We start from the raw sequence: 26,900 nt of genomic DNA on the forward strand, positions 1-26,900 counted from the left end.
TAGAAGCAACAGGAGATTGTTGCATCCATCTAGAACCCTCAGAACTACAGTGCTATGATGTCACTCACTTCCACAGGCCTTGCAGAGTGTAAACAACAACAACCCAGCTTTGTTGTGTATGTAACCATAGGGATTTGTGATGTCACCTAGAACCTTCACAGCAGCGACAGCTTTATGAGGAGCATCAGCACTGCTCTGCCTGAGCAGAACCATCACCGCCATAGGTTGTCAAATAACCCGGATTTAACCCACACAGGTAAGTCCAATGGGGTGCAGGCATGTCCTCTATGCTTACAGCTTCCCGTGGGTGTTGGTTTGATACCGTTTGGGGACAGCCAAGGAGGCATCTGCAGGCAACAAAGGTAGGTGTGTGCTTGTGTGTGTGTTTCCTATGCAGATCCTAAGCCCAGTGTCACATGCAAGTAGGAGGAGTAAGAAGGGTTCCTGGCAAATCCGGGTTATGGATTGCATTTAAAAAGGCCCCGTGGGAGTGCAATGGGCCCCTGTCTTGCTGCTTAGCAATAATGGTATGGGTTTAGGTTCTGCTGTGTGTACTGGTGGTTGACTGCCCCCCAGCCCAGAGTGTGCATGGAAAATTGTCTGGCAGCCTCCCTGACAGCAAGCAGTGATAGTGCCCATGAAGGGGACCTTGTTGGGCCCGCCCCTTTCACGGTTATCGCTTCTCGGCCTTTTGGCTAAGATCAAGTGTAGTATCTGTTCTTATCAGTTTAATATCTGATACGTCCCCTATCTGGGGACCATATATTAAATGGATTTTTGAGAACGGGGGCCGATTTCGAAGCTTGCTTCCGTCGCCCTATGCATTGACCCGATATGGCAGTATCTTCGGGTACAGTGCACCACCCCCTTACAGGGTTAAAAAGAAAGATTCCTACTTTCATTGCTACCTGCTTGCTGGCTAGCCAGCTAGCCAGCCCTGTGGGCCTTGCTGCTGCAGCCAAAAAAACAAAAGGTGGTGCTGCTGCTGCTGCTTCTGCTGCTTCTGCTTGTGTCTGGCCGCTGTTGGAGCGTCCAGGCACAGGACTTCTGCTGCCTGCTGACTAAATGGCCTCCTTAATTGGATCATTTGAGTAGCCAGCACACCTGTGCAGGTAGGGCATGACATGATAGGCAGCTGCCTTGATAGCGGGTGGGTGCTGAATGTTCCTAATTGACAAAATAAGATTAATGCTTATGAAGAAATATAAAATCTCATCCCTTCCCCAATATCGCGCCACACCCCTACCCCTTAATTCCCTGGTTGAACTTGATGGACATATGTCTTTTTTCGACCGTACTAACTATGTAACTATGTAACATAACATGGGGGGGGGGGGGGGGTCTCCTGGCTGTTCACACAGGTGTGTCATTGCTGTACATTGACCATGCATTGCTTCTGTGGTATTGCAAAGGCAAAGACAAATGCTTCCAGCCATCCATTGCACTAATGGATTGGTCATCAGCTGGCTGTCTATGTCCCCGCATCAATATAGACCAAAGTACAGAGGGTTAGGCTATGCTATTGTGCACCTACCTGATGCATCAGAAGGTGCGAGGCCCTTGCTAAATTCTGTGCACAGACTTTGAGATCTATACTTTAGACTGTATCTAAACCTGCTCCAACATGGACTGACATTCTGGCCTACTTTCAGCCGATGCGACTTGTCTGTCGCTGAACAGTCGCTTTTTATGTATTCAGCACCTATGTATAATGTTGTAAAAATGCTCTAGAAGCTAAAGTCGCAGAAATGTCACACATATTTGGCCTGCAACTTTCTGTGCGACAAATTCAGACAGGAAAAATCAGTATAAATCCTTAGAAAATTATCCCCCCAGTGTCTCCATCTGCTGGCGGTATTGAATAAGCATTGCTGCACTGATGGGGTATGCATTAGACGAAAAAAAAGAAGAAAAAGAAGAATAATACGCCCAGAAAAGAGGCGAAAAGGAGAAAAACGTAAAAAAACGTGAAAAAAAAGTAAGAGGAAGAGAAGGGAAAAAAAGGTGGAAATGGGTTTAAAAAGTGATTTCGGCGGAGAAATATATATATATATATATATATATATATAATATACGCGCACACACACACATATATATAAACGTATTCTCCGTTGAGATATTGCAGCCGCTGCTGTGTCCAGGCCCAGGAGCCTTAGCACTGTGCTGTGATGTCACTCAATACCACTGACATCACTAGGTGTAAACAACATCTCTCCTTTGCTGTGTATGTGACTATGGAGCTGTTTGGTGATGTCGTCTATTATGGCCTTCATAGAAGCAACAGGAGATTGTTGCATCCATCTAGAACCCTCAGAACTACAGTGCTATGATGTCACTCACTTCCACAGGCCTTGCAGAGTGTAAACAACAACAACCCAGCTTTGTTGTGTATGTAACCATAGGGATTGTGATGTCACCTAGAACCTTCACAGCAGCGACAGCTTTATGAGGAGCATCAGCACTGCTCTGCCTGAGCAGAACCATCACCGCCATAGGTTGTCAAATAACCCGGATTTAACCCACACAGGTAAGTCCAATGGGGTGCAGGCATGTCCTCTATGCTTACAGCTTCCCGTGGGTGTTGGTTTGATACCGTTTGGGGACAGCCAAGGAGGCATCTGCAGGCAACAAAGGTAGGTGTGTGCTTGTGTGTGTGTTTCCTATGCAGATCCTAAGCCCAGTGTCACATGCAAGTAGGAGGAGTAAGAAGGGTTCCTGGCAAATCCGGGTTATGGATTGCATTTAAAAAGGCCCCCGTGGGAGTGCAATGGGCCCCTGTCTTGCTGCTTAGCAATAATGGTATGGGTTTAGGTTCTGCTGTGTGTACTGGTGGTTGACTGCCCCCCAGCCCAGAGTGTGCTTGGAAAATTGTCTGGCAGCCTCCCTGACAGCAAGCAGTGATAGTGCCCATGAAGGGGACCTTGTTGGGCCCGCCCCTTTCACGGTTATCGCTTCTCGGCCTTTTGGCTAAGATCAAGTGTAGTATCTGTTCTTATCAGTTTAATATCTGATACGTCCCCTATCTGGGGACCATATATTAATGGATTTTTGAGAACGGGGGCCGATTTCGAAGCTTGCTTCCGTCGCCCTATGCATTGACCCGATATGGCAGTATCTTCGGGTACAGTGCACCACCCCCTTACAGGGTTAAAAAGAAAGATTCCTACTTTCATTGCTACCTGCTTGCTGGCTAGCCAGCTAGCCAGCCCTGTGGGCCTTGCTGCTGCAGCCAAAAAACAAAAGGTGGTGCTGCTGCTGCTGCTTCTGCTGCTTCTGCTTGTGTCTGGCCGCTGTTGGAGCGTCCAGGCACAGGACTTCTGCTGCTGCTGACTAAATGGCCTCCTTAATTGGATCATTTGAGTAGCCAGCACACCTGTGCAGGTAGGGCATGACATGATAGGCAGCTGCCTTGATAGCGGTGTGGGTGCTGAATGTTCCTAATTGGACAAAATAAGATTAATGCTTATGAAGAAATATAAAATCTCATCCCTTCCCCAATATCGCGCCACACCCCTACCCCTTAATTCCCTGGTTGAACTTGATGGACATATGTCTTTTTTCGACCGTACTAACTATGTAACTATGTAACATAACATGGGGGGGGGGGGGGGGGGGTCTCCTGGCTGTTCACACAGGTGTGTCATTGCTGTACATTGACCATGCATTGCTTCTGTGGTATTGCAAAGGCAAAGACAAATGCTTCCAGCCATCCATTGCACTAATGGATTGGTCATCAGCTGGCTGTCTATGTCCCGCATCAATATAGACCAAAGTACAGAGGGTTAGGCTATGCTATTGTGCACCTACCTGATGCATCAGAAGGTGCGAGGCCCTTGCTAAATTCTGTGCACAGACTTTGAGATCTATACTTTAGGACTGTATCTAAACCTGCTCCAACATGGACTGACATTCTGGCCTACTTTCAGCCGATGCGACTTGTCTGTCGCTGAACAGTCGCTTTTTATGTATTCAGCACCTATGTATAATGTTGTAAAAATGCTCTAGAAGCTAAAGTCGCAGAAATGTCACACATATTTGGCCTGCAACTTTCTGTGCGACAAATTCAGACAGGAAAAATCAGTATAAATCCTTAGAAAATTATCCCCCAGTGTCTCCATCTGCTGGCGGTATTGAATAAGCATTGCTGCACTGATGGGGTATGCATTAGACGAAAAAAAAGAAGAAAAAGAAGAATAATACGCCCAGAAAAGAGGCGAAAAGGAGAAAAAACGTAAAAAAACGTGAAAAAAAAGTAAGAGGAAGAGAAGGGAAAAAAAGGTGGAAATGGGTTTAAAAGTGATTTCGGCGGGAGAAATATATATATATATATATATATATATATATATATATATATATATATACGCGCACACACACACATATATATAAACGTATTCTCCGTTGAGATATTGCAGCCGCTGCTGTGTCCAGGCCCAGGAGCCTTAGCACTGTGCTGTGATGTCACTCAATACCACTGACATCACTAGGGTGTAAACAACATCTCTCCTTTGCTGTGTATGTGACTATGGAGCTGTTTGGTGATGTCGTCTATTATGGCCTTCATAGAAGCAACAGGAGATTGTTTGCATCCATCTAGAACCCTCAGAACTACAGTGCTATGATGTCACTCACTTCCACAGGCCTTGCAGAGTGTAAACAACAACAACCCAGCTTTGTTGTGTATGTAACCATAGGGATTTGTGATGTCACCTAGAACCTTCACAGCAGCGACAGCTTTATGAGGAGCATCAGCACTGCTCTGCCTGAGCAGAACCATCACCGCCATAGGTTGTCAAATAACCCGGATTTAACCCACACAGGTAAGTCCAATGGGGTGCAGGCATGTCCTCTATGCTTACAGCTTCCCGTGGGTGTTGGTTTGATACCGTTTGGGGACAGCCAAGGAGGCATCTGCAGGGCAACAAAGGTAGGTGTTGTGCTTGTGTGTGTGTTTCCTATGCAGATCCTAAGCCCAGTGTCACATGCAAGTAGGAGGAGTAAGAAGGGTTCCTGGCAAATCCGGGTTATGGATTGCATTTAAAAAGGCCCCGTGGGAGTGCAATGGGCCCCTGTCTTGCTGCTTAGCAAATAATGGTATGGGTTTAGGTTCTGCTGTGTGTACTGGTGGTTGACTGCCCCCCAGCCCAGAGTGTGCATGGAAAATTGTCTGGCAGCCTCCCTGACAGCAAGCAGTGATAAGTGCCCATGAAGGGGACCCTTGTTGGGCCGCCCCTTTCACGGTTATCGCTTCTCGGCCTTTTGGCTAAGATCAAGTGTAGTATCTGTTCTTATCAGTTTTAATATTGATACGTCCCCCTATCTGGGGACCATATATTAAATGGATTTTTGAGAACGGGGGCCGATTTCGAAGCTTGCTTCCGTCGCCCTATGCATTGACCCGATATGGCAGTATCTTCGGGTACAGTGCACCACCCCCTTACAGGGGTTAAAAAGAAAGATTCCTACTTTCATTGCTACCTGCTTGCTGGCTAGCCAGCTAGCCAGCCCTGTGGGCCTTGCTGCTGCAGCCAAAAAACAAAAGGTGGTGCTGCTGCTGCTGCTTCTGCTGCTTCTGCTTGTGTCTGGCCGCTGTTGGAGCGTCCAGGCACAGGACTTCTGCTGCTGCTGACTAAATGGCCTCCTTAATTGGATCATTTGAGTAGCCAGCACACCTGTGCAGGTAGGGCATGACATGATAGGCAGCTGCCTTGATAGCGGGTGGGTGCTGAATGTTCCTAATTGACAAAATAAGATTAATGCTTATGAAGAAATATAAAATCTCATCCCTTCCCCAATATCGCGCCACACCCCTACCCCTTAATTCCCTGGTTGAACTTGATGGACATATGTCTTTTTTCGACCGTACTAACTATGTAACTATGTAACATAACATGGGGGGGGGGGGGGGGGGGGTCTCCTGGCTGTTCACACAGGTGTGTCATTGCTGTACATTGACCATGCATTGCTTCTGTGGTATTGCAAAGGCAAAGACAAATGCTTCCAGCCATCCATTGCACTAATGGATTGGTCATCAGCTGGCTGTCTATGTCCCGCATCAATATAGACCAAAGTACAGAGGGTTAGGCTATGCTATTGTGCACCTACCTGATGCATCAGAAGGTGCGAGGCCCTTGCTAAATTCTGTGCACAGACTTTGAGATCTATACTTTAGACTGTATCTAAACCTGCTCCAACATGGACTGACATTCTGGCCTACTTTCAGCCGATGCGACTTGTCTGTCGCTGAACAGTCGCTTTTTATGTATTCAGCACCTATGTATAATGTTGTAAAAATGCTCTAGAAGCTAAAGTCGCAGAAATGTCACACATATTTGGCCTGCAACTTCTGTGCGACAAATTCAGACAGGAAAAATCAGTATAAATCCTTAGAAAATTATCCCCCAGTGTCTCCATCTGCTGGCGGTATTGAATAAGCATTGCTGCACTGATGGGGTATGCATTAGACGAAAAAAAAGAAGAAAAAGAAGAATAATACGCCCAGAAAAGAGGCGAAAAGGAGAAAAACGTAAAAAAACGTGAAAAAAAGTAAGAGGAAGAGAAGGGAAAAAAAGGTGGAAATGGGTTTAAAAGTGATTTCGCGGAGAAAATATATATATATATATATATATATATATATATATATACGCGCACACACACACATATATATAAACGTATTCTCCGTTGAGATATTGCAGCCGCTGCTGTGTCCAGGCCCAGGAGCCTTAGCACTGTGCTGTGATGTCACTCAATACCACTGACATCACTAGGTGTAAACAACATCTCTCCTTTGCTGTGTATGTGACTATGGAGCTGTTTGGTGATGTCGTCTATTATGGCCTTCATAGAAGCAACAGGAGATTGTTGCATCCATCTAGAACCCTCAGAACTACAGTGCTATGATGTCACTCACTTCCACAGGCCTTGCAGAGTGTAAACAACAACAACCCAGCTTTGTTGTGTATGTAACCATAGGATTTGTGATGTCACCTAGAACCTTCACAGCAGCGACAGCTTTATGAGGAGCATCAGCACTGCTCTGCCTGAGCAGAACCATCACCGCCATAGGTTGTCAAATAACCCGGATTTAACCCACACAGGTAAGTCCAATGGGGTGCAGGCATGTCCTCTATGCTTACAGCTTCCCGTGGGTGTTGGTTTGATACCGTTTGGGGACAGCCAAGGAGGCATCTGCAGGCAACAAAGGTAGGTGTGTGCTTGTGTGTGTGTTTCCTATGCAGATCTAAGCCCAGTGTCACATGCAAGTAGGAGGAGTAAGAAGGGTTCCTGGCAAATCCGGGTTATGGATTGCATTTAAAAAGGCCCCGTGTGGAGTGCAATGGGCCCCTGTCTTGCTGCTTAGCAATAATGGTATGGGTTTAGGTTCTGCTGTGTGTACTGGTGGTTGACTGCCCCCCAGCCCAGAGTGTGCATGGAAAATTGTCTGGCAGCCTCCCTGACAGCAAGCAGTGATAGTGCCCATGAAGGGGGACCTTGTTGGGCCCGCCCCTTTCACGGTTATCGCTTCTCGGCCTTTTGGCTAAGATCAAGTGTAGTATCTGTTCTTATCAGTTTAATATCTGATACGTCCCCTATCTGGGGACCATATATTAAATGGATTTTTGAGAACGGGGGCCGATTTCGAAGCTTGCTTCCGTCGCCCTATGCATTGACCCGATATGGCAGTATCTTCGGGGTACAGTGCACCACCCCCTTACAGGGTTAAAAAGAAAGATTCCTACTTTCATTGCTACCTGCTTGCTGGCTAGCCAGCTAGCCAGCCTGTGGGCCTTGCTGCTGCAGCCAAAAAACAAAAGGTGGTGCTGCTGCTGCTGCTTCTGCTGCTTCTGCTTGTGTCTGGCCGCTGTTGGAGCGTCCAGCACAGGACTTCTGCTGCTGCTGACTAAATGGCCTCCTTAATTGGATCATTTGAGTAGCCAGCCACACCTGTGCACATGATAGGCAGCTGCCTTGATAGCGGGTGGGTGCTGAATGTTCCTAATTGACAAAATAAGATTAATGCTTATGAAGAAATATAAAATCTCATCCCTTCCCCAATATCGCGCCACACCCCTACCCCTTAATTCCCTGGTTGAACTTGATGGACATATGTCTTTTTTCGACCGTACTAACTATGTAACTATGTAACATAACATGGGGGGGGGGGGGGGTCTCCTGGCTGTTCACACAGGTGTGTCATTGCTGTACATTGACCATGCATTGCTTCTGTGGTATTGCAAAGGCAAAGACAAATGCTTCCAGCCATCCATTGCACTAATGGATTGGTCATCAGCTGGCTGTCTATGTCCCGCATCAATATAGACCAAAGTACAGAGGGTTAGGCTATGCTATTGTGCACCTACCTGATGCATCAGAAGGTGCGAGGCCCTTGCTAAATTCTGTGCACAGACTTTGAGATCTATACTTTAGACTGTATCTAAACCTGCTCCAACATGGACTGACATTCTGGCCTACTTTCAGCCGATGCGACTTGTCTGTCGCTGAACAGTCGCTTTTTATGTATTCAGCACCTATGTATAATGTTGTAAAAATGCTCTAGAAGCTAAAGTCGCAGAAATGTCACACATATTTGGCCTGCAACTTTCTGTGCGACAAATTCAGACAGGAAAAATCAGTATAAATCCTTAGAAAATTATCCCCCAGTGTCTCCATCTGCTGGCGGTATTGAATAAGCATTGCTGCACTGATGGGGTATGCATTAGACGAAAAAAAAGAAGAAAAAGAAGAATAATACGCCCAGAAAAGAGGCGAAAAGGAGAAAAACGTAAAAAAACGTGAAAAAAAAGTAAGAGGAAGAGAAGGGAAAAAAAGGTGGAAATGGGTTTAAAAGTGATTTCGGCGGAGAAATATATATATATATATATATATATATATATATATATATATATATATATACGCGCACACACACACATATATATAAACGTATTCTCCGTTGAGATATTGCAGCCGCTGCTGTGTCCAGGCCCAGGAGCCTTAGCACTGTGCTGTGATGTCACTCAATACCACTGACATCACTAGGTGTAAACAACATCTCTCCTTTGCTGTGTATGTGACTATGGAGCTGTTTGGTGATGTCGTCTATTATGGCCTTCATAGAAGCAACAGGAGATTGTTGCATCCATCTAGAACCCTCAGAACTACAGTGCTATGATGTCACTCACTTCCACAGGCCTTGCAGAGTGTAAACAACAACAACCCAGCTTTGTTGTGTATGTAACCATAGGGATTTGTGATGTCACCTAGAACCTTCACAGCAGCGACAGCTTTATGAGGAGCATCAGCACTGCTCTGCCTGAGCAGAACCATCACCGCCATAGGTTGTCAAATAACCCGGATTTAACCCACACAGGTAAGTCCAATGGGGTGCAGGCATGTCCTCTATGCTTACAGCTTCCCGTGGGTGTTGGTTTGATACCGTTTGGGGACAGCCAAGGAGGCATCTGCAGGCAACAAAGGTAGGTGTGTGCTTGTGTGTGTGTTTCCTATGCAGATCCTAAGCCCAGTGTCACATGCAAGTAGGAGGAGTAAGAAGGGTTCCTGGCAAATCCGGGTTATGGATTGCATTTAAAAAGGCCCCGTGGGAGTGCAATGGGCCCCTGTCTTGCTGCTTAGCAATAATGGTATGGGTTTAGGTTCTGCTGTGTGTACTGGTGGTTGACTGCCCCCCAGCCCAGAGTGTGCATGGAAAATTGTCTGGCAGCCTCCCTGACAGCAAGCAGTGATAGTGCCCATGAAGGGGACCTTGTTGGGCCCGCCCCTTTCACGGTTATCGCTTCTCGGCCTTTTGGCTAAGATCAAGTGTAGTATCTGTTCTTATCAGTTTAATATTTGATACGTCCCCTATCTGGGGACCATATATTAAATGGATTTTTGAGAACGGGGGCCGATTTCGAAGCTTGCTTCCGTCGCCCTATGCATTGACCCGATATGGCAGTATCGTCGGGTACAGTGCACCACCCCCTTACAGGGTTAAAAAGAAAGATTCCTACTTTCATTGCTACCTGCTTGCTGGCTAGCCAGCTAGCCAGCCCTGTGGGCCTTGCTGCTGCTGCAGCCAAAAAACAAAAGGTGGTGCTGCTGCTTCTGCTGCTTCTGCTTGTGTCTGGCCGCTGTTGGAGCGTCCAGGCACAGGACTTCTGCTGCTGCTGACTAAATGGCCTCCTTAATTGGATCATTTGAGTAGCCAGCACACCTGTGCAGGTAGGGCATGACATGATAGGCAGCTGCCTTGATAGCGGGTGGGTGCTGAATGTTCCTAATTGACAAAATAAGATTAATGCTTATGAAGAAATATAAAATCTCATCCCTTCCCCAATATCGCGCCACACCCCTACCCCTTAATTCCCTGGTTGAACTTGATGGACATATGTCTTTTTTCGACCGTACTAACTATGTAACTATGTAACATAACATGGGGGGGGGGGGTCTCCTGGCTGTTCACACAGGTGTGTCATTGCTGTACATTGACCATGCATTGCTTCTGTGGTATTGCAAAGGCAAAGACAAATGCTTCCAGCCATCCATTGCACTAATGGATTGGTCATCAGCTGGCTGTCTATGTCCCGCATCAATATAGACCAAAGTACAGAGGGTTAGGCTATGCTATTGTGCACCTACCTGATGCATCAGAAGGTGCGAGGCCCTTGCTAAATTCTGTGCACAGACTTTGAGATCTATACTTTAGACTGTATCTAAACCTGCTCCAACATGGACTGACATTCTGGCCTACTTTCAGCCGATGCGACTTGTCTGTCGCTGAACAGTCGCTTTTTATGTATTCAGCACCTATGTATAATGTTGTAAAAATGCTCTAGAAGCTAAAGTCGCAGAAATGTCACACATATTTGGCCTGCAACTTTCTGTGCGACAAATTCAGACAGGAAAAATCAGTATAAATCCTTAGAAAATTATCCCCCAGTGTCTCCATCTGCTGGCGGTATTGAATAAGCATTGCTGCACTGATGGGGTATGCATTAGACGAAAAAAAAGAAGAAAAAGAAGAATAATACGCCCAGAAAAGAGGCGAAAAGGAGAAAAACGTAAAAAAACGTGAAAAAAAAGTAAGAGGAAGAGAAGGGAAAAAAAGGTGGAAATGGGTTTAAAAGTGATTTCGGCGGAGAAATATATATATATATATATATATATATATATATATATATATATACGCGCACACACACAACACATATATATAAACGTATTCTCCGTTGAGATATTGCAGCCGCTGCTGTGTCCAGGCCCAGGAGCCTTAGCACTGTGCTGTGATGTCACTCAATACCACTGACATCACTAGGTGTAAACAACATCTCTCCTTTGCTGTGTATGTGACTATGGAGCTGTTTGGTGATGTCGTCTATTATGGCCTTCATAGAAGCAACAGGAGATTGTTGCATCCATCTAGAACCCTCAGAACTACAGTGCTATGATTTCACTCACTTCCACAGGCCTTGCAGAGTGTAAACAACAACAACCCAGCTTTGTTGTGTATGTAACCATAGGGGATTTGTGATGTCACCTAGAACCTTCACAGCAGCGACAGCTTTATGAGGAGCATCAGCACTGCTCTGCCTGAGCAGAACCATCACCGCCATAGGTTGTCAAATAACCCGGATTTAACCCACACAGGTAAGTCCAATGGGGTGCAGGCATGTCCTCTATGCTTACAGCTTCCCGTGGGTGTTGGTTTGATACCGTTTGGGGACAGCCAAGGAGGCATCTGCAGGCAACAAAGGTAGGTGTGTGCTTGTGTGTGTGTTTCCTATGCAGATCCTAAGCCCAGTGTCACATGCAAGTAGGAGGAGTAAGAAGGGTTCCTGGCAAATCCGGGTTATGGATTGCATTTAAAAAGGCCCCGTGGGAGTGCAATGGGCCCCTGTCTTGCTGCTTAGCAATAATGGTATGGGTTTAGGTTCTGCTGTGTGTACTGGTGGTTGACTGCCCCCCAGCCCAGAGTGTGCATGGAAAATTGTCTGGCAGCCTCCCTGACAGCAAGCAGTGATAGTGCCCATGAAGGGGACCTTGTTGGGCCCGCCCCTTTCACGGTTATCGCTTCTCGGCCTTTTGGCTAAGATCAAGTGTAGTATCTGTTCTTATCAGTTTAATATCTGATACGTCCCCTATCTGGGGACCATATATTAAATGGATTTTTGAGAACGGGGGCCGATTTCGAAGCTTGCTTCCGTCGCCCTATGCATTGACCCCGATATGGCAGTATCTTCGGGTACAGTGCACCACCCCCTTACAGGGTTAAAAAGAAAGATTCCTACTTTCATTGCTACCTGCTTGCTGGCTAGCCAGCTAGCCAGCCCTGTGGGCCTTGCTGCTGCTGCAGCCAAAAAACAAAAGGTGGTGCTGCTGCTTCTGCTGCTTCTGCTTGTGTCTGGCCGCTGTTGGAGCGTCCAGGCACAGGACTTCTGCTGCTGCTGACTAAATGGCCTCCTTAATTGGATCATTTGAGTAGCCAGCACACCTGTGCAGGTAGGGCATGACATGATAGGCAGCTGCCTTGATAGCGGGTGGGTGCTGAATGTTCCTAATTGACAAAATAAGATTAATGCTTATGAAGAAATATAAAATCTCATCCCTTCCCCAATATCGCGCCACACCCCTACCCCTTAATTCCCTGGTTGAACTTGATGGACATATGTCTTTTTTCGACCGTACTAACTATGTAACTATGTAACATAACATGGGGTGGGGGGGGGGGGTCTCCTGGCTGTTCACAACAGGTGTGTCATTGCTGTACATTGACCATGCCATTGCTTCTGTGGTATTGCAAAGGCAAAGACAAATGCTTCCAGCCATCCATTGCACTAATGGATTGGTCATCAGCTGGCTGTCTATGTCCCGCATCAATATAGACCAAAGTACAGAGGGTTAGGCTATGCTATTGTGCAACCTACCTGATGCATCAGAAGGTGCGAGGCCCTTGCTAAATTCTGTGCACAGACTTTGAGATCTATACTTTAGACTGTATCTAAACCTGCTCCAACATGGACTGACATTCTGGCCTACTTTCAGCCGATGCGACTTGTCTGTCGCTGAACAGTCGCTTTTTATGTATTCAGCACCTATGTATAATGTTGTAAAAATGCTCTAGAAGCTAAAGTCGCAGAAATGTCACACATATTTGGCCTGCAACTTTCTGTGCGACAAATTCAGACAGGAAAAATCAGTATAAATCCTTAGAAAATTATCCCCCAGTGTCTCCATCTGCTGGCGGTATTGAATAAGCATTGCTGCACTGATGGGGGTATGCATTAGACGAAAAAAAAGAAGAAAAAGAAGAATAATACGCCCAGAAAAGAGGCGAAAAGGAGAAAAACGTAAAAAAACGTGAAAAAAAAAGTAAGAGGAAGAGAAGGGAAAAAAAGGTGGAAATGGGTTTAAAAGTGATTTCGGCGGAGAAATATATATATATATATATATATATATTATAATATATATATATACGCGCACACACACACATATATATAAACGTATTCTCCGTTGAGATATTGCAGCCGCTGCTGTGTCCAGGCCCAGGAGCCTTAGCACTGTGCTGTGATGTCACTCAATACCACTGACATCACTAGGTGTAAACAACATCTCTCCTTTGCTGTGTATGTGACTATGGAGCTGTTTGGTGATGTCGTCTATTATGGCCTTCATAGAAGCAACAGGAGATTGTTGCATCCATCTAGAACCCTCAGAACTACAGTGCTATGATGTCACTCACTTCCACAGGCCTTGCAGAGTGTAAACAACAACAACCCAGCTTTGTTGTGTATGTAACCATAGGGATTTGTGATGTCACCTAGAACCTTCACAGCAGCGACAGCTTTATGAGGAGCATCAGCACTGCTCTGCCTGAGCAGAACCATCACCGCCATAGGTTGTCAAATAACCCGGATTTAACCCACACAGGTAAGTCCAATGGGGTGCAGGCATGTCCTCTATGCTTACAGCTTCCCGTGGGTGTTGGTTTGATACCGTTTGGGGACAGCCAAGGAGGCATCTGCAGGCAACAAAGGTAGGTGTGTGCTTGTGTGTGTGTTTCCTATGCAGATCCTAAGCCCAGTGTCACATGCAAGTAGGAGGAGTAAGAAGGGTTCCTGGCAAATCCGGGTTATGGATTGCATTTAAAAAGGCCCCGTGGGAGTGCAATGGGCCCCTGTCTTGCTGCTTAGCAATAATGGTATGGGTTTAGGTTCTGCTGTGTGTACTGGTGGTTGACTGCCCCCCAGCCCAGAGTGTGCATGGAAAATTGTCTGGCAGCCTCCCTGACAGCAAGCAGTGATAGTGCCCATGAAGGGGACCTTGTTGGGCCCGCCCCTTTCACGGTTATCGCTTCTCGGCCTTTTGGCTAAGATCAAGTGTAGTATCTGTTCTTATCAGTTTAATATCTGATACGTCCCCTATCTGGGGACCATATATTAAATGGATTTTTGAGAACGGGGGCCGATTTCGAAGCTTGCTTCCGTCGCCCTATGCATTGACCCGATATGGCAGTATCTTCGGGTACAGTGCACCACCCCCTTACAGGGTTAAAAGAAAGATTCCTACTTTCATTGCTACCTGCTTGCTGGCTAGCCAGCTAGCCAGCCCTGTGGGCCTTGCTGCTGCTGCAGCCAAAAAACAAAAGGTGGTGCTGCTGCTTCTGCTGCTTCTGCTTGTGTCTGGCCGCTGTTGGAGCGTCCAGGCACAGGACTTCTGCTGCTGCTGACTAAATGGCCTCCTTAATTGGATCATTTGAGTAGCCAGCACACCTGTGCAGGTAGGGCATGACATGATAGGCAGCTGCCTTGATAGCGGGTGGGTGCTGAATGTTCCTAATTGACAAAATAAGATTAATGCTTATGAAGAAATATAAAATCTCATCCCTTCCCCAATATCGCGCCACACCCCTACCCCTTAATTCCCTGGTTGAACTTGATGGACATATGTCTTTTTTCGACCGTACTAACTATGTAACTATGTAACATAACATGGGGGGGGGGGGGGGGGGGTCTCCTGGCTGTTCACACAGGTGTGTCATTGCTGTACATTGACCATGCATTGCTTCTGTGGTATTGCAAAGGCAAAGACAAATGCTTCCAGCCATCCATTGCACTAATGGATTGGTCATCAGCTGGCTGTCTATGTCCCGCATCAATATAGACCAAAGTACAGAGGGTTAGGCTATGCTATTGTGCACCTACCTGATGCATCAGAAGGTGCGAGGCCCTTGCTAAATTCTGTGCACAGACTTTGAGATCTATACTTTAGACTGTATCTAAACCTGCTCCAACATGGACTGACATTCTGGCCTACTTTCAGCCGATGCGACTTGTCTGTCGCTGAACAGTCGCTTTTTATGTATTCAGCACCTATGTATAATGTTGTAAAAATGCTCTAGAAGCTAAAGTCGCAGAAATGTCACACATATTTGGCCTGCAACTTTCTGTGCGACAAATTCAGACAGGAAAAATCAGTATATAATCCTTAGAAAATTATCCCCCAGTGTCTCCATCTGCTGGCGGTATTGAATAAGCATTGCTGCACTGATGGGGTATGCATTAGACGAAAAAAAAGAAGAAAAAGAAGAATAATACGCCCAGAAAAGAGGCGAAAAGGAGAAAAACGTAAAAAAAACGTGAAAAAAAAGTAAGAGGAAGAGAAGGGAAAAAAAGGTGGAAATGGGTTTAAAAGTGATTTCGGCGGAGAAATATATATATTATATATATATATATATATATATACGCGCACACACACACATATATATAAACGTATTCTCCGTATGAGATATTGCAGCCGCTGCTGTGTCCAGGCCCAGGAGCCTTAGCACTGTGCTGTGATGTCACTCAATACCACTGACATCACTAGGTGTAAACAACATCTCTCCTTTGCTGTGTATGTGACTATGGAGCTGTTTGGTGATGTCGTCTATTATGGCCTTCATAGAAGCAACAGGAGATTGTTGCATCCATCTAGAACCCTCAGAACTACAGTGCTATGATGTCACTCACTTCCACAGGCCTTGCAGAGTGTAAACAACAACAACCCAGCTTTGTTGTGTATGTAACCATAGGGATTTGTGATGTCACCTAGAACCTTCACAGCAGCGACAGCTTTATGAGGAGCATCAGCACTGCATCACCGCCATAGGTTGTCAAATAACCCGGATTTAACCCACACAGGTAAGTCCAATGGGGTGCAGGCATGTCCTCTATGCTTACAGCTTCCCGTGGGTGTTGGTTTGATACCGTTTGGGGACAGCCAAGGAGGCATCTGCAGGCAACAAAGGTAGGTGTGTGCTTGTGTGTGTGTTTCCTATGCAGATCCTAAGCCCAGTGTCACATGCAAGTAGGAGGAGTAAGAAGGGTTCCTGGCAAATCCGGGTTATGGATTGCATTTAAAAAGGCCCCGTGGGAGTGCAATGGGCCCCTGTCTTGCTGCTTAGCAATAATGGTATGGGTTTAGGTTCTGCTGTGTGTACTGGTGGTTGACTGCCCCCCAGCCCAGAGTGTGCATGGAAAATTGTCTGGCAGCCTCCCTGACAGCAAGCAGTGATAGTGCCCATGAAGGGGACCTTGTTGGGCCCGCCCCTTTCACGGTTATCGCTTCTCGGCCTTTTGGCTAAGATCAAGTGTAGTATCTGTTCTTATCAGTTTAATATCTGATACGTCCCCTATCTGGGGACCATATATTAAATGGATTTTTGAGAACGGGGGCCGATTTCGAAGCTTGCTTCCGTCGCCCTATGCATTGACCCGATATGGCAGTATCTTCGGGTACAGTGCACCACCCCCTTACAGGGTTAAAAAGAAAGATTCCTACTTTCATTGCTACCTGCTTGCTGGCTAGCCAGCTAGCCAGCCCTGTGGGCCTTGCTGCTGCTGCAGCCAAAAAACAAAAGGTGGTGCTGCTGCTTCTGCTGCTTCTGCTTGTGTCTGGCCGCTGTTGGAGCGTCCAGGCACAGGACTTCTGCTGCTGCTGACTAAATGGCCTCCTTAATTGGATCATTTGAGTAGCCAGCACACCTGTGCAGGTAGGGCATGACATGATAGGCAGCTGCCTTGATAGCGGGTGGGTGCTGAATGTTCCTAATTGACAAAATAAGATTAATGCTTATGAAGAAATATAAAATCTCATCCCTTCCCCAATATCGCGCCACACCCCTACCCCTTAATTCCCTGGTTGAACTTGATGGACATATGTCTTTTTTCGACCGTACTAACTATGTAACTATGTAACATAACATGGGGGGGGGGGGGGGGGGGGTCTCCTGGCTGTTCACACAGGTGTGTCATTGCTGTACATTGACCATGCATTGCTTCTGTGGTATTGCAAAGGCAAAGACAAATGCTTCCAGCCATCCATTGCACTAATGGATTGGTCATCAGCTGGCTGTCTATGTCCCGCATCAATATAGACCAAAGTACAGAGGGTTAGGCTATGCTATTGTGCACCTACCTGATGCATCAGAAGGTGCGAGGCCCTTGCTAAATTCTGTGCACAGACTTTGAGATCTATACTTTAGACTGTATCTAAACCTGCTCCAACATGGACTGACATTCTGGCCTACTTTCAGCCGATGCGACTTGTCTGTCGCTGAACAGTCGCTTTTTATGTATTCAGCACCTATGTATAATGTTGTAAAAATGCTCTAGAAGCTAAAGTCGCAGAAATGTCACACATATTTGGCCTGCAACTTTCTGTGCGACAAATTCAGACAGGAAAAATCAGTATAAATCCTTAGAAAATTATCCCCCAGTGTCTCCATCTGCTGGCGGTATTGAATAAGCATTGCTGCACTGATGGGGTATGCATTAGACGAAAAAAAAGAAGAAAAAGAAGAATAATACGCCCAGAAAAGAGGCGAAAAGGAGAAAAACGTAAAAAAACGTGAAAAAAAAGTAAGAGGAAGAGAAGGGAAAAAAAGGTGGAAATGGGTTTAAAAGTGATTTCGGCGGAGAAATATATATATATATATATATATATATATATATATATATATATACGCGCACACACACACATATATATAAACGTATTCTCCGTTGAGATATTGCAGCCGCTGCTGTGTCCAGGCCCAGGAGCCTTAGCACTGTGCTGTGATGTCACTCAATACCACTGACATCACTAGGTGTAAACAACATCTCTCCTTTGCTGTGTATGTGACTATGGAGCTGTTTGGTGATGTCGTCTATTATGGCCTTCATAGAAGCAACAGGAGATTGTTGCATCCATCTAGAACCCTCAGAACTACAGTGCTATGATGTCACTCACTTCCACAGGCCTTGCAGAGTGTAAACAACAACAACCCAGCTTTGTTGTGTATGTAACCATAGGGATTTGTGATGTCACCTAGAACCTTCACAGCAGCGACAGCTTTATGAGGAGCATCAGCACTGCTCTGCCTGAGCAGAACCATCACCGCCATAGGTTGTCAAATAACCCGGATTTAACCCACACAGGTAAGTCCAATGGGGTGCAGGCATGTCCTCTATGCTTACAGCTTCCCGTGGGTGTTGGTTTGATACCGTTTGGGGACAGCCAAGGAGGCATCTGCAGGCAACAAAGGTAGGTGTGTGCTTGTGTGTGTGTTTCCTATGCAGATCCTAAGCCCAGTGTCACATGCAAGTAGGAGGAGTAAGAAGGGTTCCTGGCAAATCCGGGTTATGGATTGCATTTAAAAAGGCCCCGTGGGAGTGCAATGGGCCCCTGTCTTGCTGCTTAGCAATAATGGTATGGGTTTAGGTTCTGCTGTGTGTACTGGTGGTTGACTGCCCCCCAGCCCAGAGTCCCAGCCCAGAGTGTGCATGGAAAATTGTCTGGCAGCCTCCCTGACAGCAAGCAGTGATAGTGCCCATGAAGGGGACCTTGTTGGGCCCGCCCCTTTCACGGTTATCGCTTCTCGGCCTTTTGGCTAAGATCAAGTGTAGTATCTGTTCTTATCAGTTTAATATCTGATACGTCCCCTATCTGGGGACCATATATTAAATGGATTTTTGAGAACGGGGGCCGATTTCGAAGCTTGCTTCCGTCGCCCTATGCATTGACCCGATATGGCAGTATCTTCGGGTACAGTGCACCACCCCCTTACAGGGTTAAAAAGAAAGATTCCTACTTTCATTGCTACCTGCTTGCTGGCTAGCCAGCTAGCCAGCCCTGTGGGCCTTGCTGCTGCTGCAGCCAAAAAACAAAAGGTGGTGCTGCTGCTGCTGCTTCTGCTGCTTCTGCTTGTGTCTGGCCGCTGTTGGAGCATCCAGGCACAGGACTTCTGCTGCTGCTGACTAAATGGCCTCCTTAATTGGATCATTTGAGTAGCCAGCACACCTGTGCAGGTAGGGCATGACATGATAGGCAGCTGCCTTGATAGCGGGTGGGTGCTGAATGTTCCTAATTGACAAAATAAGATTAATGCTTATGAAGAAATATAAAATCTCATCCCTTCCCCAATATCGCGCCACACCCCTACCCCTTAATTCCCTGGTTGAACTTGATGGACATATGTCTTTTTTCGACCGTACTAACTATGTAACTATGTAACATAACATGGGGGGGGGGGGGGGGGGTCTCCTGGCTGTTCACACAGGTGTGTCATTGCTGTACATTGACCATGCATTGCTTCTGTGGTATTGCAAAGGCAAAGACAAATGCTTCCAGCCATCCATTGCACTAATGGATTGGTCATCAGCTGGCTGTCTATGTCCCGCATCAATATAGACCAAAGTACAGAGGGTTAGGCTATGCTATTGTGCACCTACCTGATGCATCAGAAGGTGCGAGGCCCTTGCTAAATTCTGTGCACAGACTTTGAGATCTATACTTTAGACTGTATCTAAACCTGCTCCAACATGGACTGACATTCTGGCCTACTTTCAGCCGATGCGACTTGTCTGTCGCTGAACAGTCGCTTTTTATGTATTCAGCACCTATGTATAATGTTGTAAAAATGCTCTAGAAGCTAAAGTCGCAGAAATGTCACACATATTTGGCCTGCAACTTTCTGTGCGACAAATTCAGACAGGAAAAATCAGTATAAATCCTTAGAAAATTATCCCCCAGTGTCTCCATCTGCTGGCGGTATTGAATAAGCATTGCTGCACTGATGGGGTATGCATTAGACGAAAAAAAAGAAGAAAAAGAAGAATAATACGCCCAGAAAAGAGGCGAAAAGGAGAAAAACGTAAAAAAACGTGAAAAAAAAGTAAGAGGAAGAGAAGGGAAAAAAAGGTGGAAATGGGTTTAAAAGTGATTTCGGCGGAGAATATATATATATATATATATATATATATATATATATATATATATATACGCGCACACACACACATATATATAAACGTATTCTCCGTTGAGATATTGCAGCCGCTGCTGTGTCCAGGCCCAGGAGCCTTAGCACTGTGCTGTGATGTCACTCAATACCACTGACATCACTAGGTGTAAACAACATCTCTCCTTTGCTGTGTATGTGACTATGGAGCTGTTTGGTGATGTCGTCTATTATGGCCTTCATAGAAGCAACAGGAGATTGTTGCATCCATCTAGAACCCTCAGAACTACAGTGCTATGATGTCACTCACTTCCACAGGCCTTGCAGAGTGTAAACAACAACAACCCAGCTTTGTTGTGTATGTAACCATAGGGATTTGTGATGTCACCTAGAACCTTCACAGCAGCGACAGCTTTATGAGGAGCATCAGCACTGCTCTGCCTGAGCAGAACCATCACCGCCATAGGTTGTCAAATAACCCGGATTTAACCCACACAGGTAAGTCCAATGGGGTGCAGGCATGTCCTCTATGCTTACAGCTTCCCGTGGGTGTTGGTTTGATACCGTTTGGGGACAGCCAAGGAGGCATCTGCAGGCAACAAAGGTAGGTGTGTGCTTGTGTGTGTGTTTCCTATGCAGATCCTAAGCCCAGTGTCACATGCAAGTAGGAGGAGTAAGAAGGGTTCCTGGCAAATCCGGGTTATGGATTGCATTTAAAAAGGCCCCGTGGGAGTGCAATGGGCCCCTGTCTTGCTGCTTAGCAATAATGGTATGGGTTTAGGTTCTGCTGTGTGTACTGGTGGTTGACTGCCCCCCAGCCCAGAGTGTGCATGGAAAATTGTCTGGCAGCCTCCCTGACAGCAAGCAGTGATAGTGCCCATGAAGGGGACCTTGTTGGGCCCGCCCCTTTCACGGTTATCGCTTCTCGGCCTTTTGGCTAAGATCAAGTGTAGTATCTGTTCTTATCAGTTTAATATCTGATACGTCCCCTATCTGGGGACCATATATTAAATGGATTTTTGAGAACGGGGGCCGATTTCGAAGCTTGCTTCCGTCGCCCTATGCATTGACCCGATATGGCAGTATCTTCGGGTACAGTGCACCACCCCCTTACAGGGTTAAAAAGAAAGATTCCTACTTTCATTGCTACCTGCTTGCTGGCTAGCCAGCTAGCCAGCCCTGTGGGCCTTGCTGCTGCAGCCAAAAAACAAAAGGTGGTGCTGCTGCTGCTGCTTCTGCTGCTTCTGCTTGTGTCTGGCCGCTGTTGGAGCGTCCAGGCACAGGACTTCTGCTGCTGCTGACTAAATGGCCTCCTTAATTGGATCATTTGAGTAGCCAGCACACCTGTGCAGGTAGGGCATGACATGATAGGCAGCTGCCTTGATAGCGGGTGGGTGCTGAATGTTCCTAATTGACAAAATAAGATTAATGCTTATGAAGAAATATAAAATCTCATCCCTTCCCCAATATCGCGCCACACCCCTACCCCTTAATTCCCTGGTTGAACTTGATGGACATATGTCTTTTTTCGACCGTACTAACTATGTAACTATGTAACATAACATGGGGGGGGGGGGGGTGTTCACACAGGTGTGTCATTGCTGTACATTGACCATGCATTGCTTCTGTGGTATTGCAAAGGCAAAGACAAATGCTTCCAGCCATCCATTGCACTAATGGATTGGTCATCAGCTGGCTGTCTATGTCCCGCATCAATATAGACCAAAGTACAGAGGGTTAGGCTATGCTATTGTGCACCTACCTGATGCATCAGAAGGTGCGAGGCCCTTGCTAAATTCTGTGCACAGACTTTGAGATCTATACTTTAGACTGTATCTAAACCTGCTCCAACATGGACTGACATTCTGGCCTACTTTCAGCCGATGCGACTTGTCTGTCGCTGAACAGTCGCTTTTTATGTATTCAGCACCTATGTATAATGTTGTAAAAATGCTCTAGAAGCTAAAGTCGCAGAAATGTCACACATATTTGGCCTGCAACTTTCTGTGCGACAAATTCAGACAGGAAAAATCAGTATAAATCCTTAGAAAATTATCCCCCAGTGTCTCCATCTGCTGGCGGTATTGAATAAGCATTGCTGCACTGATGGGGTATGCATTAGACGAAAAAAAAGAAGAAAAAGAAGAATAATACGCCCAGAAAAGAGGCGAAAAGGAGAAAAACGTAAAAAAACGTGAAAAAAAAGTAAGAGGAAGAGAAGGGAAAAAAAGGTGGAAATGGGTTTAAAAGTGATTTCGGCGGAGAATATATATATATATATATATATATATATATATATATATATATATATATATATACGCGCACACACACACATATATATAAACGTATTCTCCGTTGAGATATTGCAGCCGCTGCTGTGTCCAGGCCCAGGAGCCTTAGCACTGTGCTGTGATGTCACTCAATACCACTGACATCACTAGGTGTAAACAACATCTCTCCTTTGCTGTGTATGTGACTATGGAGCTGTTTGGTGATGTCGTCTATTATGGCCTTCATAGAAGCAACAGGAGATTGTTGCATCCATCTAGAACCCTCAGAACTACAGTGCTATGATGTCACTCACTTCCACAGGCCTTGCAGAGTGTAAACAACAACAACCCAGCTTTGTTGTGTATGTAACCATAGGGATTTGTGATGTCACCTAGAACCTTCACAGCAGCGACAGCTTTATGAGGAGCATCAGCACTGCTCTGCCTGAGCAGAACCATCACCGCCATAGGTTGTCAAATAACCCGGATTTAACCCACACAGGTAAGTCCAATGGGGTGCAGGCATGTCCTCTATGCTTACAGCTTCCCGTGGGTGTTGGTTTGATACCGTTTGGGGACAGCCAAGGAGGCATCTGCAGGCAACAAAGGTAGGTGTGTGCTTGTGTGTGTGTTTCCTATGCAGATCCTAAGCCCAGTGTCACATGCAAGTAGGAGGAGTAAGAAGGGTTCCTGGCAAATCCGGGTTATGGATTGCATTTAAAAAGGCCCCGTGGGAGTGCAATGGGCCCCTGTCTTGCTGCTTAGCAATAATGGTATGGGTTTAGGTTCTGCTGTGTGTACTGGTGGTTGACTGCCCCCCAGCCCAGAGTGTGCATGGAAAATTGTCTGGCAGCCTCCCTGACAGCAAGCAGTGATAGTGCCCATGAAGGGGACCTTGTTGGGCCCGCCCCTTTCACGGTTATCGCTTCTCGGCCTTTTGGCTAAGATCAAGTGTAGTATCTGTTCTTATCAGTTTAATATCTGATACGTCCCCTATCTGGGGACCATATATTAAATGGATTTTTGAGAACGGGGGCCGATTTCGAAGCTTGCTTCCGTCGCCCTATGCATTGACCCGATATGGCAGTATCTTCGGGTACAGTGCACCACCCCCTTACAGGGTTAAAAAGAAAGATTCCTACTTTCATTGCTACCTGCTTGCTGGCTAGCCAGCTAGCCAGCCCTGTGGGCCTTGCTGCTGCTGCAGCCAAAAAACAAAAGGTGGTGCTGCTGCTTCTGCTGCTTCTGCTTGTGTCTGGCCGCTGTTGGAGCGTCCAGGCACAGGACTTCTGCTGCTGCTGACTAAATGGCCTCCTTAATTGGATCATTTGAGTAGCCAGCACACCTGTGCAGGTAGGGCATGACATGATAGGCAGCTGCCTTGATAGCGGGTGGGTGCTGAATGTTCCTAATTGACAAAATAAGATTAATGCTTATGAAGAAATATAAAATCTCATCCCTTCCCCAATATCGCGCCACACCCCTACTCCTTAATTCCCTGGTTGAACTTTTTTTTTTTTTTTTTTTTTTTGCAATATATTTTTATTCAACATTTTCAGAATAATACAAAAACATATCAGAAATATCACGATCCCCATCTGGGAAAAATAATGGACCGCGATCCAACATACAATACAACAACTGTCTTAAAAATGACAAAAATTGAGGTGCTGTAGTGAAGGGATGCAGAATTCCCTCTCTCCCCGAAGACTCAATAAGCTTAATCCTTACAGTCTAAACTGAATCAGGAAGTTGTAATGCCCCCAGCGTCCCTTTCAATGATTCCGTAAGGTACCATGTGGTGTGTCTAAAAGGATATACTATGTCCGCTACCTCCCGGGGATTATAGTGGGTAAGAATGAACGGTGTCCATTTTTCAAAGAAGCGTGCCGTGCCAGAGTTGCAATGGCGTTCAGCATCCAATCTGTCCACCCCTAAAAAGAACTTCAGTTGAGTTATTAATAACTGCTGGTCCGGTACCCGGTCCTCCAACCACCGGAGAAACAAGCATCGGAGAGCAACCAGCAAGACCACATGTATTATTTTAGGGATCCTCTGGATCCCCGTCTGATCCCCCTCCGGAGGACGAAGCTGGTGAAATATAAGGGTCTGAATTTTAAAAGGAAGACTTACCCGCCAGTGGTCTCTGATGTAGGAGCAGACCGAACGCCAGTAGCCAGCCGAGTGAGCACAGTCCCAGATCCCGTGAAAAAGATTCGTCATAGGTGTAAGACATTTGGGGCAGTGTGTTATACGCTCAGGGAAACAAGGCGACGGTGGGATGTTAAAGCCGTACAAGGCTGCGTGGGAAACTTTAAAATAGGTCTCCCTCCAACGTTCATTTATAACTTGTTTACAGACCGCTTCCCATCCCGTAAGTATAGTCTCATGAATGTCTGGGTCCCCAGTCCATCTCTCCCACGTGGTAAACAGGCGTTTTGGGTCGAATTTCAAAAGTCTCCCCCGTAAAGCTAGGTATAGTCGGGAAATGGAAGTCTTCCTCGGACCATCCCCCACTATGTCATCAAAAGAGTGGACAGGGGCTTCAACTGTCAGGTTCCTAAGTCGGGTCGAACAAAAGGAGTATAATTGATTTGCATAAATCAATTGAGTTCGGGGTAAAGAAAATTTAGTTATCATCTCTGCAGGTGAAAGCCATGACCTTCGATCCTCGTCCCATAAATCTCTAGCCCTCAAAACCCCCTCCCTTTCCCAAAGAGCAAGCCAGGTAGATGAAGTCCCTTGAGAAAATTCAGGGTGTCCTCTGAGTGGCATTCGCTTGGACAACAAGTGCGGTAGGCCAAAAGTCTTACGGAGCTCCTTCCATGTGATAATGGTATCCCTAAGGACCTGCGAGCTCTTGACCTGCGGGGGTAACTTAGCGTAGGAAGTATGTAGTAGGGCTGTCAATGACCACGGTGCCGCCAGCTCTCGCTCAATCAATAGGTTAGAGAAGTATGATGAATCATGCAACCAATCCATCACATTGCGGAACAAGCACACCAAGTTGTAACCCCTCACATTGGGAAGGTTGACCCCCCCCTCCATCCTACACAGCATCAACTTTTTAAGCGCAATTCTGGGTCTCTTCCCATGCCATATGAATTTAGTGAATGCTGCGTTGAGTGTCCTGACATCTACGTGCTTCAGCAATATTGGGAGTGTCTGCAAAGGGTAAAGTAACCTTGGAAAACTTATCATCTTCACCAGATGACAACGTCCCATAAAGGACAGCGGAAGGTCTTTCCACCGTGCTAACTCGTCTCCTATCTTCTTAATCACCGGGGTAAAATTCAACGCATATAGTGTATCTGCGGTTCTCCCTATCCTAATCCCCAGGTAGAGAATGGAAGAAGTGCTATAAGTGATCCCTAAATCCCCGGCCATACGCCCCCAGTGAGGCGGGCCCTTCCCCAAAGGAAGGAGCACACTTTTGGATGCGTTCACTTTATAGCCCATGAAACCTTCCACCCCGGCTAGAAAAGACAATACCTTGGGAACATCCCGCCCTGGGTCATCCAAGAACAGTAGTACATCATCCGCAAACAGGGATATTTTGAGTTCTCTGGAACCCACCGCTATGCCTTTGTACGTATCCGAAGCGAGCAGAAAGCGCGCCAAGGGTTCAATTGCTAGATCAAACAAAAGGGGCGATAAAGGACATCCCTGTCGTGTCCCTCTATGCAGTTGGATATATGGAGACAAAAAGCCCGGGGTATACACCCTGGCTGCCAGGCCAGAATAGAGGTTTTCCAGGAAACCACTGAACCTCCCTGTGATACCAAAGCGTTCTAGAACCAAATGCAACCAATCCCACCGGACATTATCGAACGCTTTTTCCGCATCTAGAGCGAGCAGTGCAGGGTGGGGCATAGCCGCAGGCCTTCTGCCTACACTATCCATGACTGCTAGAACCTTCCGTATGTTCGTGACAGCTGATCGCGTTTTTACAAAGCCCACTTGATGATCCCCTATCAACTCGGGCAACAGTTTCGCTAACCGGTCCGCTAATATTTTGGTAAGTAGTTTAACATCCTGATTAATAAGTGATATTGGACGATAGGAGCCAGGATCTAGCGGATCCTTGCCCGGCTTGGGGAGAACCTTAATGAAGGCTAGTTTTGCTCCCGCCGACAAGTTTCCACCAGACAGGACACCATTAAAATAAGCCGTCAGGGCAGGAGTGACTTGATCAACAAGGGGTTTATAAAATTCCCCCGGATAACCGTCCGGTCCCGGGGCCTTCCCATTGGCTAGAGATCTGATAGCCCCCCTAACCTCTTCTACTGTGATAGCTATGTTCAGCTCTCGTCGTTGGTCCTCATTCCCTGGTTGAACTTGATGGACATATGTCTTTTTTCGACCGTACTAACTATGTAACTATG

The 26,900-nt window shown here is 46.4% G+C and overlaps 11 non-coding genes across 11 annotated transcripts; all 11 read left to right on the forward strand.

Annotated features, from left to right (window-relative positions):
- Window positions 1-675: 675 nt before the first annotated feature.
- LOC130317454 (U2 spliceosomal RNA) lies at window positions 676-866 on the forward strand. Its single transcript, XR_008864568.1, has one exon. It is a non-coding gene; the product is annotated as a U2 spliceosomal RNA (small nuclear RNA).
- A 2,081-nt stretch (window positions 867-2,947) lies between these two features.
- LOC130317558 (U2 spliceosomal RNA) lies at window positions 2,948-3,137 on the forward strand. The gene has a single exon (XR_008864662.1). It is a non-coding gene; the product is annotated as a U2 spliceosomal RNA (small nuclear RNA).
- A 2,103-nt stretch (window positions 3,138-5,240) lies between these two features.
- On the forward strand, window positions 5,241-5,432 carry LOC130317563 (U2 spliceosomal RNA). The gene has a single exon (XR_008864667.1). It is a non-coding gene; the product is annotated as a U2 spliceosomal RNA (small nuclear RNA).
- Window positions 5,433-7,514: 2,082 nt separating this feature from the next.
- On the forward strand, window positions 7,515-7,706 carry LOC130317549 (U2 spliceosomal RNA). Its single transcript, XR_008864654.1, has one exon. It is a non-coding gene; the product is annotated as a U2 spliceosomal RNA (small nuclear RNA).
- A 2,077-nt stretch (window positions 7,707-9,783) lies between these two features.
- On the forward strand, window positions 9,784-9,974 carry LOC130317552 (U2 spliceosomal RNA). Its single transcript, XR_008864657.1, has one exon. It is a non-coding gene; the product is annotated as a U2 spliceosomal RNA (small nuclear RNA).
- A 2,082-nt stretch (window positions 9,975-12,056) lies between these two features.
- LOC130317554 (U2 spliceosomal RNA) lies at window positions 12,057-12,248 on the forward strand. The gene has a single exon (XR_008864659.1). It is a non-coding gene; the product is annotated as a U2 spliceosomal RNA (small nuclear RNA).
- Window positions 12,249-14,336: 2,088 nt separating this feature from the next.
- LOC130317455 (U2 spliceosomal RNA) lies at window positions 14,337-14,527 on the forward strand. Its single transcript, XR_008864569.1, has one exon. It is a non-coding gene; the product is annotated as a U2 spliceosomal RNA (small nuclear RNA).
- Window positions 14,528-16,588: 2,061 nt separating this feature from the next.
- LOC130317457 (U2 spliceosomal RNA) lies at window positions 16,589-16,779 on the forward strand. Its single transcript, XR_008864570.1, has one exon. It is a non-coding gene; the product is annotated as a U2 spliceosomal RNA (small nuclear RNA).
- Window positions 16,780-18,878: 2,099 nt separating this feature from the next.
- Window positions 18,879-19,069, forward strand: LOC130317458 (U2 spliceosomal RNA). Its single transcript, XR_008864571.1, has one exon. It is a non-coding gene; the product is annotated as a U2 spliceosomal RNA (small nuclear RNA).
- Window positions 19,070-21,162: 2,093 nt separating this feature from the next.
- On the forward strand, window positions 21,163-21,353 carry LOC130317459 (U2 spliceosomal RNA). Its single transcript, XR_008864572.1, has one exon. It is a non-coding gene; the product is annotated as a U2 spliceosomal RNA (small nuclear RNA).
- Window positions 21,354-23,436: 2,083 nt separating this feature from the next.
- On the forward strand, window positions 23,437-23,627 carry LOC130317460 (U2 spliceosomal RNA). Its single transcript, XR_008864573.1, has one exon. It is a non-coding gene; the product is annotated as a U2 spliceosomal RNA (small nuclear RNA).
- The last annotated feature ends 3,273 nt before the right edge of the window (window positions 23,628-26,900 follow it).

Source organism: Hyla sarda, unplaced genomic scaffold (assembly GCF_029499605.1).
Source record: "Hyla sarda isolate aHylSar1 unplaced genomic scaffold, aHylSar1.hap1 scaffold_200, whole genome shotgun sequence".
NCBI lineage: Eukaryota > Metazoa > Chordata > Amphibia > Anura > Hylidae > Hyla > Hyla sarda.